The 16,117-nt window shown below is 40.7% G+C and overlaps 1 non-coding gene across 1 annotated transcript; it reads right to left on the reverse strand.

The window, feature by feature from the left end:
* Positions 1 to 4,767: 4,767 nt before the first annotated feature.
* Positions 4,768 to 4,870, reverse strand: LOC125998353 (U6 spliceosomal RNA). Its single transcript, XR_007491943.1, has one exon. It is a non-coding gene; the product is annotated as a U6 spliceosomal RNA (small nuclear RNA).
* Between the last annotated feature and the right edge of the window lie 11,247 nt (positions 4,871 to 16,117).

The raw sequence follows: 16,117 nt of genomic DNA on the forward strand, positions 1-16,117 counted from the left end.
ATGATAAATGAATCAAAGTGATGAGTAGTTTCTCTCTTAACAGCAAAAACATTCTTACTACAAGTGTGAGGGAAGGAGCAATATCTTGAGAAGCTCTCTTTCTGTGAATTTCTTACCCTGCTGCTTTTTTGAGAAGGGACAGAATTGGTGAGATGAGAAGAAAGTAATTGTAGATGAGGATTATTTAAGAGGAATTGAATTTTTCTGTCCTTCCCTTAGAAGATCCATCCATTTCACCTACATAACAGGCCATTTCATAGCTTTCCTTTTTGGGTAATTGTTTTCTCTTTGGTGAATGTGAATGGAGAGATTGGTGGTGCTTTAGTTTGATAAACACTACCAGACTCAGATTTCAAGTGAAGAACACACCTTGATTAGCATCATTCACAATTCAATTTTCAAAACTTAAAAAAAGAATTTTCCCCCTAGTTAAGTAACCGCTTATTGTAGTTTTCTCTTGAAGTGCACAGAATGGGGACACCTTTAAGCAATATTTTTATATTGTGTCGCACATGGCACTTATAACATTTTCGAATTATGGTAGGTTAGGCAAGACTTAAAAGGTATTAAGCGTGAGGTGAAAACTTTGTTTAGGGCTAGAGGGATAGATGGTACAGTGGGCAGGGTGCTGGCTTTGCATGTGGCCAACCTAGATTTTATTCTAGCATTCTCTATGTTCCCTAGCCTGCCTGGAGCGTTTCCTTAGCACAGAGCAGGGAGTAGTCACTCTCTCCCACATACCCCCAGCACCCAATAATCAAACAAACAAACAAACAAACAAGGAGCCAGAGAGATAGCATGGAGGTAGGGCATTTGCCATGCATGCAGGATGGTGGTTCGAATCCCGGCATCCCATACGGTCCCCCGAGCCTACAAGGAGCGATTTCTGAGCATAGAGCCAGGAGTGACCCCTGTGCGCTGCTGGGTGTGACCCAAAAAAACAAAACCAAAACAAAAAACAATAAACCAACCCCAAAAAAAAACAAGACAAAATTTTTGTCTACCACTTTGTGCTTTTTGCTTGTAAATTTAAATTGGAGGGTTTGGCAGGTGCCCTTCCAGACTGGCTCAGGGGCTCTTCCTGGTTTTGTGTTCAGGAGTGGTACCCAGGGGAACGCCCATGGTGTGCCTTGATGGGACCCAGGCCAGATGTATGCAGGGCTAAAAATGCCTACTTCCTTTACTATCTCTCTGCTCCCTGCTCTTTTACTTTAAATTTTATTTTTGGCAGCTGGACACAGAGAGAGTTCTTTTTCTTTGAGAAATCTGAGATTTACTATATACTTATGCTTGTTTTGGTCTGGTGGTAAGGAGAGCGGTAGCTAAGCATAGAGAGGAGAGGATATGACAAGCATGGAATGCTTTGTAACTTCAGTAGATCTTTTGGGGAACTTTTAAAAATTGGTAAAGCAGGGCCCGGAGAGATAGCACAGCGGCGTTTGCCTTGCAAGCAGCCGCTCCAGGACCAAAGGTGGTTGGTTCGAATCCCGGTGTCCCATATGGTCCCCCGTGCCTGCCAGGAGCTATTTCTGAGCAGACAGCCAGGAGTAACCCCTGAGCACCGCCGGGTGTGGCCCAAAAACCAAAAAAAAAAAAAAAAAAAAAAAAAAAAAATTGGTAAAGCAGGGATCGAAGCGATAGCGCAGCGGTAGGGTGTTTGCCTTGCACGTGGCTGATCCAGGACGGACCCGGTTTGATCCCTGGTGTCCCACCCATATGGTCCCCTAAGCCAGGAGCGATTTCTGAGCTCAGAGCCAGGAGTAACCCCTGAGCGTCACTGGGTGTGGCCCCCCCCCCCCAAATTGGTAACGCATCTAAAAAGAATGTGACTGTGATGAGGAAGGCTCCTACAATAAACATCTAGCCTTTTATTTCTGCCTTCACACCCCCACTTGTCAGAGCTATATCTCAATATTTTTTCCTGGGTATCCTTCACCAGTTTTCTGATAAATATGTGATCACTTAGGTTAAGGAGAAGTGCCCTGTACCTTTCATTCTTATATTTGATGGAACTTAGCAATCTTTCTCTATTAGGACATAAGTCCATGTAATTTGTTAAAAAGTATCCTGCTTAGTGTAGGTGAACCATGACTTATGCATTTTCTGTGTTTTACCATTCCTTATTAGCATCTATTTAAGTTTTCCCCCCCTTTAGACACTGTTTTAATGAATAACTCATTTGTTTTGGTATTAGTCCTCAAGTATGTGTGGGAATCAAATTTGAAAGTGGGGCTGCAAAGTTGGGACTTAACAATAAAATTTTATTTCAGTCTTATATTATGCTGTATTTTTGTTTTTTTTTGTTTTTGTTTTTGGGCCACACCCGTAAGCTCAGGGGTTACTCCTGGCTATGCGCTCAGAAGTCGCTCCTGGCTTGGGGGACCATATGGGACACCGGGGGATCTAACCGCGGTCCGTCCTAGGCTAGTGCTGGCAAGGCAGGCACCTTACCTTTAGCGCCACCGCCCGGCCCCATTATGCTGTATTTTATAATACAAATTGTTTTCTTTCTCAACTCTAGAAGATGAAAAGTGCTCTTAATTACATTGTATTCTTTAGTGTAATTTTATAGGAAATTAAGATATTTTTAGAATGACAGTAAGAATACTGCAGCTTGAGGGCTGGCTCCTGTCATAGACAAACTTCTTCATTTATATTGTGAATAATTAAAGGAATACCTTTTGTAGTCGGCTATTTTACCGTTTTATGACCAATATCAACCAGAAACATTGTATGTAGTTAAATGTTGCCTTTTTTTTGCTTGATACGATATTACTACTTACAAGGGGACTAAATTGCCAACTCTATCTCTTCCTTTTACCTTCCACATCCTAATCTATTTATACCAAGAACAACAGCAACAACAACAACAACAGAAAAATCTCTGGAGTTTGAGAACTACTATATGAATGGATTAATTTCTCAATGCAAGAGATAGGTGCAGATTTAGTCTTTTATTTTTACTGAAACAACATAGTGGGTTTTTTTTTTATTTTTTTTTTTGGGGGGGGGGTCACACCCGGCAGCGCTCAGGGGTTACTCCTGGCTCTACACTCAGAAATTGCAGGCTCAAGGGGGGGACCCTATTGGATGCCGGGATTCGAACCACTGTCCTTCTGCATGCAAGGCAAATGTCCTACCTCCGTGCTATCTCTGAGTGAAACAACATAGTTCTTATTGAAAGTTACGTAGAAAGATATGAAGAGAAAGGAGATCTATTCAAGAGAGAAGAACACAGGCAGCCAAGAAACCCAAGACAAGCAGTGAAGAGACTTTGTTCAGGGAGAACAAGTCTCCAGATTTAGTCTTTACTGTCAGTGTTGATGAGCAGAATAAACGAGGTGTAAGTTTTTCACTTTGCTAGTATGCAGGTCGCTCACAACCAGGAGGGGCACCGGAATCCTTGCCCCTTTATTTTATTTTGTTTGTCTGTTCCATTGTCTTGCAGTTCTTCTGTGCTGCTAGTTCCTTACGTGCAAGGCGTGTGCTCAACTGCCGTGCCACTTTCCCGGCCCTGTTTGCCCTTTTTCAGTGAGACTGCAGAGTAAAACCGAGCAAACAACCAAAACCACGCAGGGGCTTTGCTGATGAAGTGGAAGTTGTGAGTGGCAGTTTCCCTGGCTGGTGCCCAGGGTCTATTTTGAGGCCGTGTCAGAGCTTGCCTGACAGATTCTACCACACACTGTAATCTCCCCTGGCCCTACTGCAAGTCAGGAAGACTTGTGGTTTAGGAAAAGTGGCAACTACAGAAGAGGGAGCTTAAAAAGAACATTTGCTTTTGGAAGATCAAGGTTGACTTTTGGGTGAAAATCTGCTGAGCAAGCATATCCTGTGATAGCTAGCTATCCTTTCTCTTTCTTTTAAAAATAAAGCTTAAGATGAAGGGAAGCTTACAAAAGAAACTGAGAAGTGTGCACCAGTAGGGGCACAGGATTATACTGCTGCTGTATTGCTGTTCTACGCTAGCATGGAGAGTATTGGCTAAAAATTAGTCAGATGTTTTACAACATAAGAAAAACATTATCGGTATAGTATAGGGAATTGGTGCCACTCGTTGAAAGGATAGCTATTTGATAGCTGCAATCCGGAGACCTTTGCACTTTCACTGAAACCACCGGGGACTGAGAATGTTGTATTGCTCTGAAGATTATTTTGAAGTTGTATTTCATTTCTTCCCAAGTTGTTCTTCTCTTCTACCACGCACTGTCCAGTGTCATGTATTTAAAGTACTCTCTTCAAACTCTTGATATCATCCCCGGATGCTATCTCTTCGCATAGTTCCCTCCTTGGTTTGCTTTCTTGTGAAAACTTTGGTGTTTTCTGTCATCAGCAAGTGAAATCAATGCTGGAGTTCAAAGTCCTTTACTGATCCCACTTTAGTCTGCAGTTAAAGCTCAGCTCAGCTCTTTTGACCAAGGTTCGCGCCATTCCACTCACCGGCAGTCTTGTATAGTGGAGGTTGTTGGAAGAATTCCGCATGCAGAATTTATGGGTGGCCTGTGGGTATCGTTTGCCTGTGACTCTAGGATATTTGTTTTTTTTTCTTCTTTGTCCAATTTGTTTCTGTTATCATATTGCAGTCATGCTTAATGACAGACATGTATTGCTAGGCGATCTCTGTGCTGTGTGAGCGAACCTAGACGATGTGATCTTCTATACACAAGAGCTAAATATAGGAACTGCTATCTTATATTTGGTTCCTCTTTGTACAAAGTGTCTTTATGGGACATATGACTAACTTTTCCTTGTTTACTCTTTTTTTTTTTTTTAAATATGGAGCGCTTCACGAATTTGTGTGTCATCCTTGCGCAGGGGCCATGCTAATCTTCTCTGTATCGTTCCATTTTTTTTTTCCAAGACAACAAGGCTTTATTACAAAAAGCTATCATTTCAATTTTAGTATATGTGCTGCAGAAACGAGCACTCCTTATTTACTCTTAAAATATGGGGCTGGCGAGGTGGCACTAGAGGTAAGGTGTCTGCCTTGCAAGTGCTAGCCAAGGAAGGACCGCGGTTCAATCCCCTGGCATCCCATGTGGTCCCCCCAAACTAGGGGCAATTTCTGAGCGCTTAGCCAGGAGTAACCCCTGAGCATCAAACGGGTGTGACCTCAAAAACCAAAAAAAAAAAAAAAAAAAAAAAAGTGTTAGAACACAGCAAAGATAGGAGAAAAGAGGTTGGAGTGTTAGTTCATTATTAAGACTTTTTGTTTTTGTTTTTGGGTCATAATCGGCAGCACCCAGGGATTACTCCTGAATCTACACTCAGAAATCGCTGCTGGTAGGAACGGGGGACCATATGAGATGCTGGGATTCGAACCGCCATCTGTCCTGAATCGGCTTCATGCTAGGCAAGCGCCCTACCGCTGTTCTAGCTCTCTAGCCCCGATAGTAAGACGTTTTTATTTTATTAGAAATGGAATAGTATGGGGCCAGAGTGATAGCACAGCGGTAGAGCATTTGCCTTGAACATGATGGACCCAGGTTCGATCCCCGGCACTCCATATGGTTCCCCGTTCCTACCAGCAGTGATTTCTGAGTACAGAGCCAGAGTCCTTCCTGAGTGCTGCTGGGTGTGGCCCAAAAACCAAACCAACCAAAAACAAAAAAAGAAATGGAATAGTAAATTCCTTCTTTTTTTTCTTGCAGGGAGGCACAATTAGCAAGGCTCAGTGCTTACTCCTGGCTCTGTCCTCTTGTTGGTGCTCTTGTTGGTGCTGTGGAGGGAGGAGAGAAGACAACTATTTGTGGTGCTAGGGATTCAGCCTGGGTCAGCCTTGTGTATATGACAAGCATCTTACTTGCTGTACTGTAACTTTGGATTCTCAGTAAAATCCTTTTTTTTTTTTTCCCCTTTCCCCCCTTCCCCCCCCCCCTTTTTTTTTCCATCCTTGATCAGCTGTGTGCAAGGCAAATGCCCTACAACTCTGCTATCTCTCTGGCCCTGGGTAAAATCCTACTTAAAGAACCATAGTTTATCCTTTTCATGTTGACTTTGATGTACCTTAAGTTTTCTTCATTTGGAATACCAAAATTGTAAGGTTTTATACACCTTTACTGTTTTAGGAAGCTTAATTTAAAGTTACATTTTCTGTTTACTTCATTATTCTTTGTATATCCTTTTTTGTTTTTGTTTTTGGGCCACACCTGTTTGACGCTCAGGGGTTACTCCTGGCTATTAGCTCAGAAATCGCCCCTGGCTTGCGGGGGATGTCCTACGCTAGCGCTTGCAAGGCAGACACCTTACCTCTAGCGCCACCTTCCTGGCCCCTGTATATCCTTTTTTATTTATTTTATTTTATTTTGTTTTGTTTTGCTTTGTGTTGTGTTGTGATGTGATGTGATGTGATGTTATGTTATATGTTATGTTTTTGGTTTTTGGGCCACACCCGGCAGCACTCAGGGGTTACTCCTGGCTCTACGCTGGCTCAGAAATCGCTCCTGGCAGGCTCAGGGGGCCATATGGGATGCCGGGATTCAAACCACCGGCCTTCTGCATGAAAGGCAAGCGCTTCACTTCCATGCTATCTCTCCGGTCCCTATCCTTCCTTTTTAAACAGGTTTTTTTTTTTTTTAATTGTTTTCTAAATTAGAGTATGTGGTATGTAGAATTTTAGGACTTTAAAATATTTTCTTCCTACAAAATGGCTTCAATAATTTATAATAAAGTTTGTAAGCACAAATATTGTTGCTATAGGAAGTGTTCGATTTCAAGTGACCCGAAGATGGTAGGTAGAACTAGAGAAAAACGTTTCTTTTTACCTAACTCTTCTACCCATTATGGATATTATCATCTGGATAGTTGGGGAGATGAGGGGCAGAGTACTCCACTCATACTAAATCACGCTTCACTATTCATCCTTCATTTGTTTATTCTGGTAAAAAAAAAATATGTCCTTTCATCCTTCTAACCATTTAACATGTACCTGTTTGGTTAATTTTTTTTTAACTTTTTACTATTGAGCTAGCAAAGTTTGGGGGGGGCATGGGAAGGGGTGTCCCACACTTTGATGTTTTGGCTACTTCTTGCTCTGTGCTCCTGGGGCTTCTTGTAGAAGAACCTGCATTCAGTTTATTATTCTCTGTCTCCAGCCCTCATCTGATATATGAGAAGTGTTCACGATAATGAGTTCGACCAAGACCTCTTACCATTCATAATCATGATCTTTTTTCATGTGAGACCTTTATAGTCGGTTTTATTTGTGCCTTTCAAACATACAGTACATTGTTATTAATCAAAGTCACCATACTATTTATTACAGCCCCGTGACATTTCTTTCTTTTTTTTTTTTTTTTTTTGGTTTTTGGGCCACACCCAGCGGTGCTCAGGGGTTCCTCCTGGCTGTCTGCTCAGAAATAGCTCCTGGCAGGCACGGGGGACCATATGGGACACCGGGATTTGAACCAACCACCTTTGGTCTTGGATAGGCTGCTTGCAAGGCAAACGCCACTGTGCTATCTCTCCGGGCCCGTGACATTTCTTTCTTAGTCGGAACTTTGTGTCTTCTGTTCTCCATTGGCTCTTTCCCTCTCCCTCGATTTCATTTCCCTACTGCCTGCCAGCAGTCTGGTCTCTGTGCATTCAGTTTTGTTTTATTTTGTTGTGTATTAAAATCTTTTTATAAGGCAATAAATCATTTTTCTTCTATCGCTTGTAATAGTGTCCATTCACTCGAATATTGAGATTTCATTCTTTCAACTTCATTGTTTTGTATGTGAATATTCAGTTTTCCCAGGACCATTTATTGAAGGAACTCTATTTCCTATTAACTCATTCTGGCACCTTTGTTGAAATTCATTTGGTTATATATCCCAGGCTTTCTTTTGAGAGTTTGTTTTAAAGACCAGTAATAAGTTTTGGTTATTGTTATATGTGGTTTTTTTTTTTCTTTTATTTTTGAAGTCAAAATGTATTATACGTTCATTCTTGTTCTTTTTTTTTTTTTTTAAACATAGTGTTTTTTTTCTATGTGAAATCCCTAAAGTTTCCACATGAATTTTTACCTTAGGATGCGTTTTTTTATTTCTACAAGAAATATCTTTAAAATTTGATTTGGATTGCATTTAACTGAGTTTTCTATAGTATTGGCCTCTTAGTAATAAATGTTTTGGTTCCTGTAGCTTTCCATTTATGATTTTTTAAAATTTCTTCAGTATTTTATAATTTCCCGTGTTCTCCTTGGTTAGTAACAATTTTTTCTTTTATTCTTGGTTAGTAACAACTTTTATTTCTAAGTATTTTATCCCCCCTCCTGTATATTAATCTTTTTGATGCTCTCATGAGTAGAATTTGTATATAATTTTTTGTATAGATATGTAACTGATGTTTTGTGTTAATTATTATTATTAATTATTTTTATTATCATTATGATCATGGTTTCTGGGCCACACCTGGCAGTGCTCAGAGATTACTCCTGGCTCTGTGCTCAGAAATCACTCCTGGTAGGCTCAGGGAACCATATGGAATGCCAGGGATCAAATACTGGTTGGTCTCGGATCAGCCATGTGCAAGCTCCATCTGCTATGCTATTGCTCTGGCCCCTTGTGTTAATTTTTGTATCCCTGAAATTGTGCTGAATTAATCCACCCAAAGATGAAAAAGCTGTTCATTTTTCTTCCAACTTGTGTATCTACTTATACAAATTGGGTAGCTCAGAACAAAACAGGGTTCTTACCCTGTGGTCCCTTTGGTGATGGCGGTTTGAATACTGAGGATGTGGTCCTCTTTTCGGCTCTCATGAGGCTGCAGTCAGAGCCTCGACTGCGTTGGATTTTCATCTCAAGGTTGGGCTGTGAAAATTTAACTTCCAAGCTCCAATTCATTTTGGCAGAATTAATTTCTTGTGCCTTTAGCCTGAGGCTTCTTAGTTTTCTAGTTCTAGAGAGGTCACAGCCTCATGTTCCTGGCTTTATGGAATTCCCCAGCTCTTTGAGCCATCAGGAGCTCGGTTTAGAGCAAGTCTGTTGGTCACCTTCTATAGGCTGTCTTTAGAGTTTTTACATAATGCAGCAAAAATTCAGGGAAATGACATTTCATAACCTTTGAGACGCAAGTCACAAGTCCTATCTACACTGAGATGTAATTCCCTAGGCGGTAAGGGTAATCTTGGTGGGAGGCCACCTTATAGCTGGTTATGAAACTATACTTTCTGAGAAACCCATTTCTGTTTCTATATACAATTAAAAGCAGTCACTTCAGATGGTGGGAATTACTGCTGATTTAAAAAAAATGGTTGTTTTGTGTTTCAACTAAAATGAAATAAACATCACTATCCAGCCAAGTGTTTCCTTTTTTGTTTAACTTTGTTTTCTCAGGGGATTAAGAGTTGCTTTTTATTATTATTGTTATATTTTGCTTAGTTTTCTATTCACTTTATTTTTCTAAATGCTTTAACAGATTTTTTCTATGTCTATCCACCCCTTATTTATTTTGAGCAAAATGATAAGTGTAATTGTAAAATACAGAGATATACAAAATACACAGTTTTAGGAAGAAAAATAAAATGAGCATGCGTGTTCTCATTACTTCAGTTTAGAAATGATTTGAGGAAGTCCTGGTCAGTTTCCACTTAAGACTTTGCAATAGCTAATCACAATCCTGTTTCATATATTAATTTTTCTCCTGGGACCAACCATACATATTACCAATCAAACTATGGGTTGAATTTCAAAAAACATAGCTCTACTGCTTTGTGTGTGTGTGTGTGTGTAGGTAATCACAATCCTATTTCACATGTTAATTTTTCTCCTGGAACCAATCATATATATTACCAATCAAACTATGGGTTGAATTTCAAAAAACATAGTTAGCTCTACTGCTTTGTGTGTGTGTGTGTGTGTGTGTGTGTGTGTGTGTGTTTGTTACACACAAATGACTAGGGAAGACTACCATTTACTTATTTAATAAATAGGCCATATGTCTCATTGTTTACATCACTGGCATCTCTTTGCTGTGAGTTGGAAAATATTGATAAGAGGGTTAGGTAGCTTCTACAAAATCAGCAGACTGTCATTCCATGGGGCCTCAGACACTTTTACTGAATTCTCTGCATTAGGATGTAGATTTGAAAGGGAAGTATGTTGATTACAGGGTATTTTGATGGGCCAGCCCAGACATTGTAGATCACCACATTCTGTTGGCCAGATCTCAGTCACATAGCTGTACTCACAAGGATGGCCATGGATATCTGTGAACAGAAAAGGGAAATAACTTGATAAATAAACTAATCTTTGCTGTAGTTTCTGAAGCTGTAAATGTCTGTTTTTTTTTGTTGTTTTTTTTTTTAAACAAACCCTGAATAGCAAGAATAAGCCTTAGGAAGGTGTCTAGTCCGCCTTAAATGACAGCCCTGAGGAGAAGATAAGCTGAATGGACAGTCTCCACGAGCCCTTTCTAGCAAGTCTTTGGTGAGTCTGGAGCACTTTATGATCAGCCTCATGATCAGCTTCTGGCAGAGCTGTTGATTGAAAACGTCAGTATAGGGGCCGGGTAGGTGGCGCTGGAGGTAAGGTGTCTGCCTTGCAAGCGCTAGCCAAGGAAGGACCGCGGTTCGATCCCCCGGCGTCCCATATGGTCCCCCCCAAGCCAGGGGCGATTTCTGAGCACATAGCCAGGAGTAACCCCTGAGCGTCAAACGGGTGTGGCCCAAAAACCAAAAAAAAAAAAAAAAAAAAAAAGAAAACGTCAGTATAGAGAAGAAATAAGGTTTGAGTGAGTGCATTGATTTATATGCTGTCTATTTTTGCCTCTTTATACACTAGCTAGGCAAAATACTTTTGTGGTGCAAAGTTAAGTCCTCAGATAAACTAGGCAAGAAGAGACAGATTATGGGCTACGGGATCAAGACTAAGCAAGTTCCTAAGAAGGGACAAGATCATGGATATGGGCAAGACTAACCAAGTCGTAAGAAGCCGGGGCTGGGCTCTCCTCCCGTCAGATATGCCCAGGCTGTGGGGATTCCTGGGATAACTGACTTTTCTGTGCCTTTGAACCACATTGCTTCATATGTTGGCTTTCTCCTGGTATAGCCTGAGTCCATTTAGGAATAATCTCTTTTGCTCCATTTCTTGGGTGCTGATTCTTTTCATATGATCTTCTCTTTCATTTGTTGAGTATGTCTTCTCCTATCTTGATGAAGAGATGAAAGGAAAAAAAATTGAGATTTGCCTGTTTAAAAGTGTCTTTAATGGTCAAGTTTAAGAATAGAAGGGTGTGATTGGACATAGGCTGTTTCTATGTTGTCTGTTATTTTCCTTCAGGAATTTGAACTCTTGTTTCTAGACTTTTGTTTATTTGTTCTTTATTTTCTCCCCTCTGTCCCCTCCTTTCATTTTTGTTTTTGCAATTACTAGGCAGGGTTGAGTGCTGGCTCATTTTGTCATGGTGTGAGGGCATTACAAATAGCAGTGCTTCTGATAGACTGTACACTCAGAAATCACTCCTGGCTTGGGGGACCATTTTGGACGTGGGGGGATCGAACTGCGGTCTTTCCTAGGTTAGTGCGTGCAAGGCAAGACGCCCTACTGCTGCGCCACCGCTCCGGCCCCTCAAGCTACATTTTGATTTTATTGGTTTTGTTTTTGCTTTTGTCATAGTCTGTGATGCTCAGGAGTTACTTACTCCTAGCTCTGCACTTGGAAAGTATCCTTGTGGGCTCAGGGTACTAACTACCTGCTGTACTATATTGCTTCAGTCATTGTTTTGGTTTGGTTTTGGCGCCACACCTGGCAGTGTTCAGAGCTTAGTCTTGGCTTTGCATTTGTGTGGGGCTCACTGATTCATAAATGCGGTTCTGGGGATAGACCCGCGCTGGTCACATGAAATGCAAGAGGCCTACCCTCTGTGTTGTCATTCGAACCTTATCAATTTGTATATATACATGTGTGTATATATACATGTGTGCACATGCAGGTATAGTAAAACTGGGAAAGTGATACTTATGTCGGACCAAATTGCATTCAACCTCAAGAAAGTACTTAGAGACAAAGATCTACTTATTGATCAGGGCAAGAATAGACCAAGAAGTTCTATCTCTGATCAACATTTATGTACCACATAAAGTCTGTAAGGCTTTTGCTCACAACCTAGAGAAACATATGACAGGAACTTGAGAGTAGTGGGAGATTTCAACACACCATCATTTCCAGGTGTGGCCTCAAAATAAAAATAATAACAAAAAAACAACAAACAAAAACAGGACAGAACTAAATATCCAAGCCAAAGGCAATGGCAACAGAACCCAAACTATAACAATCTCAACTTAAAATGGGCCTGATATATTGGTAGGCCAGGAGGCAAAGGGTGGTGGTACAGGTTACACTCTAGGAATATGGTGGAGGGAGGTGGGCCCTGGTTGTGGGATTGGCCCTGATTCATTGTGCGTCTGAAACCCAACTATGAAGCTCTCTGTAAATCACAAAGGTTTCAATAAATACAAATAAATAAAAACATTTTTTTAAGAAAGAAAAGTTTAAAGAGCACTCATATACCTACCACTTGGATACAACTATCACTACTTTATTCTATATTATGACCTGCCAGTACCTTGATCCATTCCTTTATTATTTCATCTTTTTTGGGAGGGAATATACATTTAAAAATAAGTAGATGGGGCCGGAGAGATAGAATGGAGGTAAGGTGTTTGCCTTGCATGCAGGAGGACGGTAGTTCGAATCCCATATGGCATCCCATATGATCCCCCGAGCCTGCCAGGAGTGATTTCAGAGCATAGAGCCAGGAGTAACCCCCTGAGTGCTGCCGGGTGTGACCCAAATCCCCCCCCCCCAAGTAGATACCTATATAACTCAAATATTTTATCCTGTGCTTCATTTTATTTATTTTTTTAGACCTCAATAGATCTTTTAGAATTAAAGTTTACATGGTTGCGTACAGTTCTTAAATGTGCCTTTAGTGATTTATGCTGTTTCCTTCGAAGTATTCTAATAAGGAGAGTAATACCCATTACAAGATCACACCGCCCACACCTGTATATTCATTTTGATTTTCAGAATTAGACTTTGAGGAACTGGGGAGATAGCTTAAAGGGCTGAAGCACATAAATGATTCCCAGCTCAATTCCTGGCACTGTTTTTTCAGATTATTCTGTGTTTCAAGCAAAAAAAAAAAAATAAATAAATAAAACAGTATGGTTAATATTTAAAGCATACTGAAAGATAATAATTTAGTATACTAGTGTTAGTTGAAAGTATGAAATTATAAATAAAGACAAAACTTACTCTATTGTAAATTTTGTGAGAATTTTATGCAAGGAGCATTTTTGATTCAAGTTTTTTTTTTTTTTTTTTTTTTTTTTTTTTTTTTTTTTTGGTTTTTGGGCCACACCCTGTGACGCTCAGGGGTTACTCCTGGCTATGCGCTCAGAAGTTGCTCCTGGCTTCTTGGGGGACCATATGGGACGCCGGGGGATCGAACCGCGGTCCGTCCTAGGCTAGCGCAGCAAGGCAGGCACCTTACCTCCAGCGCCACCGCCCGGCCCTTTTTTTTTTTTTTTTTTTTTTTTTTAATGGAGGAAGGAAATGGGGGACATTAGTGGTGGGAATATATTAAAATGTTGTCCTTTTTAATAATTGAAATCTAACTACAAGCATGTTTGTAATCATGAAAAGAAAAAATATAAAATTGCCACCCAAAAATAATATATATATATTTTTTGTCCTGGGTTGGCCATGTGCAAGGCAAACGCCCTACCACTGTGCTATTTCTTCAGCCCCTAAAAAAATAATATATATTTTTTTAAAGGCTACATCTGTCCGTGGTAGGATTTATTCCTGATGTGGCTCAGGGGTCATTCCTGACTGGGCTTGGGGATATGCGCTGTCGGGGCTTAGTGAGAAGGGGATCACAGCCACTGACAATGCAATCAGTTGGACTCAGATCCTGACACTTAAATTTCATTCAGTGGCAGCAGCTGCAGTCACAGTAAGTCTTTATCTTTGGCTCAAGTTCTGTGCCAGATACCAGGACTTGCTTATGAATAACTAGTTTTATTGTGCAAACTAGTGTTAACTGTTGTGGCAGCTGTGTTGCAAGCTAATATTTTGAGTTTTCCATAATGAATTAGATATAAGGGAACTGCAGCAATCAGGACCTAAACGGAAGTCTTAGGTGTGCTCTGGTTAGACTGTGACATTCTGATACTGCATACATGTTCTGTTCTTAGGCCATGGACAATATCACGATGGAGGCCATTTCATATGGCAAAATGCCTGCTTTCATAAATTGATTGTTTAAGAAGGTCTATTTTGGAAAGCGTTTATACCGTAATATCCTGAAGATTTCCCCACTTTTCCATAAACATACAGATACTTAGTGGCAGAAACTATCTGGAGAAAATCAGCCTGGCATTGTCTGGGCAAAGAACTTGACAGACAGTGGGACTGGAGCTATCGAACACTGGGTAGGGCTCTTGCCTTGTATGTACCCTTGCAGCACAGTTTGATTTTTGGTATCCCATGTGGTCCCCTGAGCACCACAGGAGTGAGTCCTGTATGCAGAGCCAAGAGTAACCCCTGAGAACCTTTGGCTGTGGCCCCAAAACTAAAAAAAAACAAAAAACAACCAATAAACTTGACAGTAATGGCAGACAGTGTTACACTTATCAGTAGATGTAAATGTTTAGCACTTGGTTTGGTCAATAATCCCTAAGGAAAATTGAAAGGGATTTATAGTCCTTTTGAGGAAACTTAATACTTGGAAGTCCTTTAGGATCAGAAATTGGAAGTAATCTTTTAGAGGTCACCTTTGGATCTACATGCTTGTCTTTTTTTTTTTTTCTTTCTTTTTTTTTTTTTTAGGTTTTGGGCCGCATCCGGTGATGCTCAGGCATTACTCCAGGCTATGTACTCAGAAATCATTCCTGGCTTGGGAGCCCATATGGGATGCTGGGGACCAAACTGAGGTCTGTCCTAGGCTAGCCCTTGCAAGTCAGATAGATGTTTACTGCTTGCGCCACTGCTCTGGCCCCAACATACTTGTCATTTTTAAGCAGATTTTAACAATAGGTAAACTAAGAATCATAGTTCTTTAAGGGGTTCTCTGTTACCAATATAGGCTGTTCTGGAGTAATTAGAAGACAGATTGGATTGGAATTGAATTTTTTGTTTGTTTGTTTGTTTTTTGAGTCAACACCCAGCAGTGCTCAGGGGTTACTTCTGACTCCACGCTCAGAAATCACTCCTGGCATGCTCGGGGAACCATATGGGATGCCGACATTCGAACCAATGACCTTCTGCATGAAAGGCAAATGCCTTACCTCCATGCTATTTCTCCGGCCCCAGAATTGAAATATTTTGATATTTTTCTTATTATTGATAAGGATGTCTGCCCACAGAAGATAATTATTTGTTTGTTTATTTATTTTTGTTTTTTGGGTCATACCCAGTGGCACTCGGTTTATTCCTGGCTCTGCTCTCAGAAATTACTCCCGGTTGGCATGGGGGACCATCTTGGATTCAGGGTTGATGGTGTGCAAGGCAAATGCCCTAATCACAGTGCTTTTGCTCAGATCCAAGAAGACAATACTTTAAAAACCTGTGTTTTTTTTTGTTTAGTTTTATTTTAGGTCACACCTGGCAGTGTGTATAGAGCAGCGGTCCCCAAACTACAGCCTGCTGGGGACATTTATCCTGCTTTCTGGGTACTTTGCCACTGCTGCCTGTCCTGCTTAGCAGCCGATTTGTCCAGTCTTGCAATGTGCATATGTTGGATGTGCACCCCACTCTCCTACTCCTCTCCCTCTCTCTGTCTCTTGACTCCTCTCAGTCTCGGGCAGGGGTTCTCAAACTACTGCGTGCTAAAAGCAGGCCCATAGTTCCCATTGAAATACAGGTAAATTGGTTGATTTAACTTTAAATATCTTCATTTTAAATATTGTATTTGTTCTGTTTTGTTTCTTTAATTCAAAATAAGATATGTGCAATGTGCATAGAAATTTGTTTATTTTTTTTTAACTGTAGTCTGGCTGTCTAACCGTCTGAGTGGACAGTAAACTGGCTCCCTTTTAAAAAGTTTGAGGACCCCTGGCTTTGAGGCAGCTCCTGACTCTGTGCTCTAGGATGAGGGCGGGGCATCCTTTTGGTAGGAATTGTTTCCTGGCATG

The sequence above is a fragment of the Suncus etruscus genome, chromosome 20 (assembly GCF_024139225.1).
Source record: "Suncus etruscus isolate mSunEtr1 chromosome 20, mSunEtr1.pri.cur, whole genome shotgun sequence".
Lineage (NCBI taxonomy): Eukaryota > Metazoa > Chordata > Mammalia > Eulipotyphla > Soricidae > Suncus > Suncus etruscus.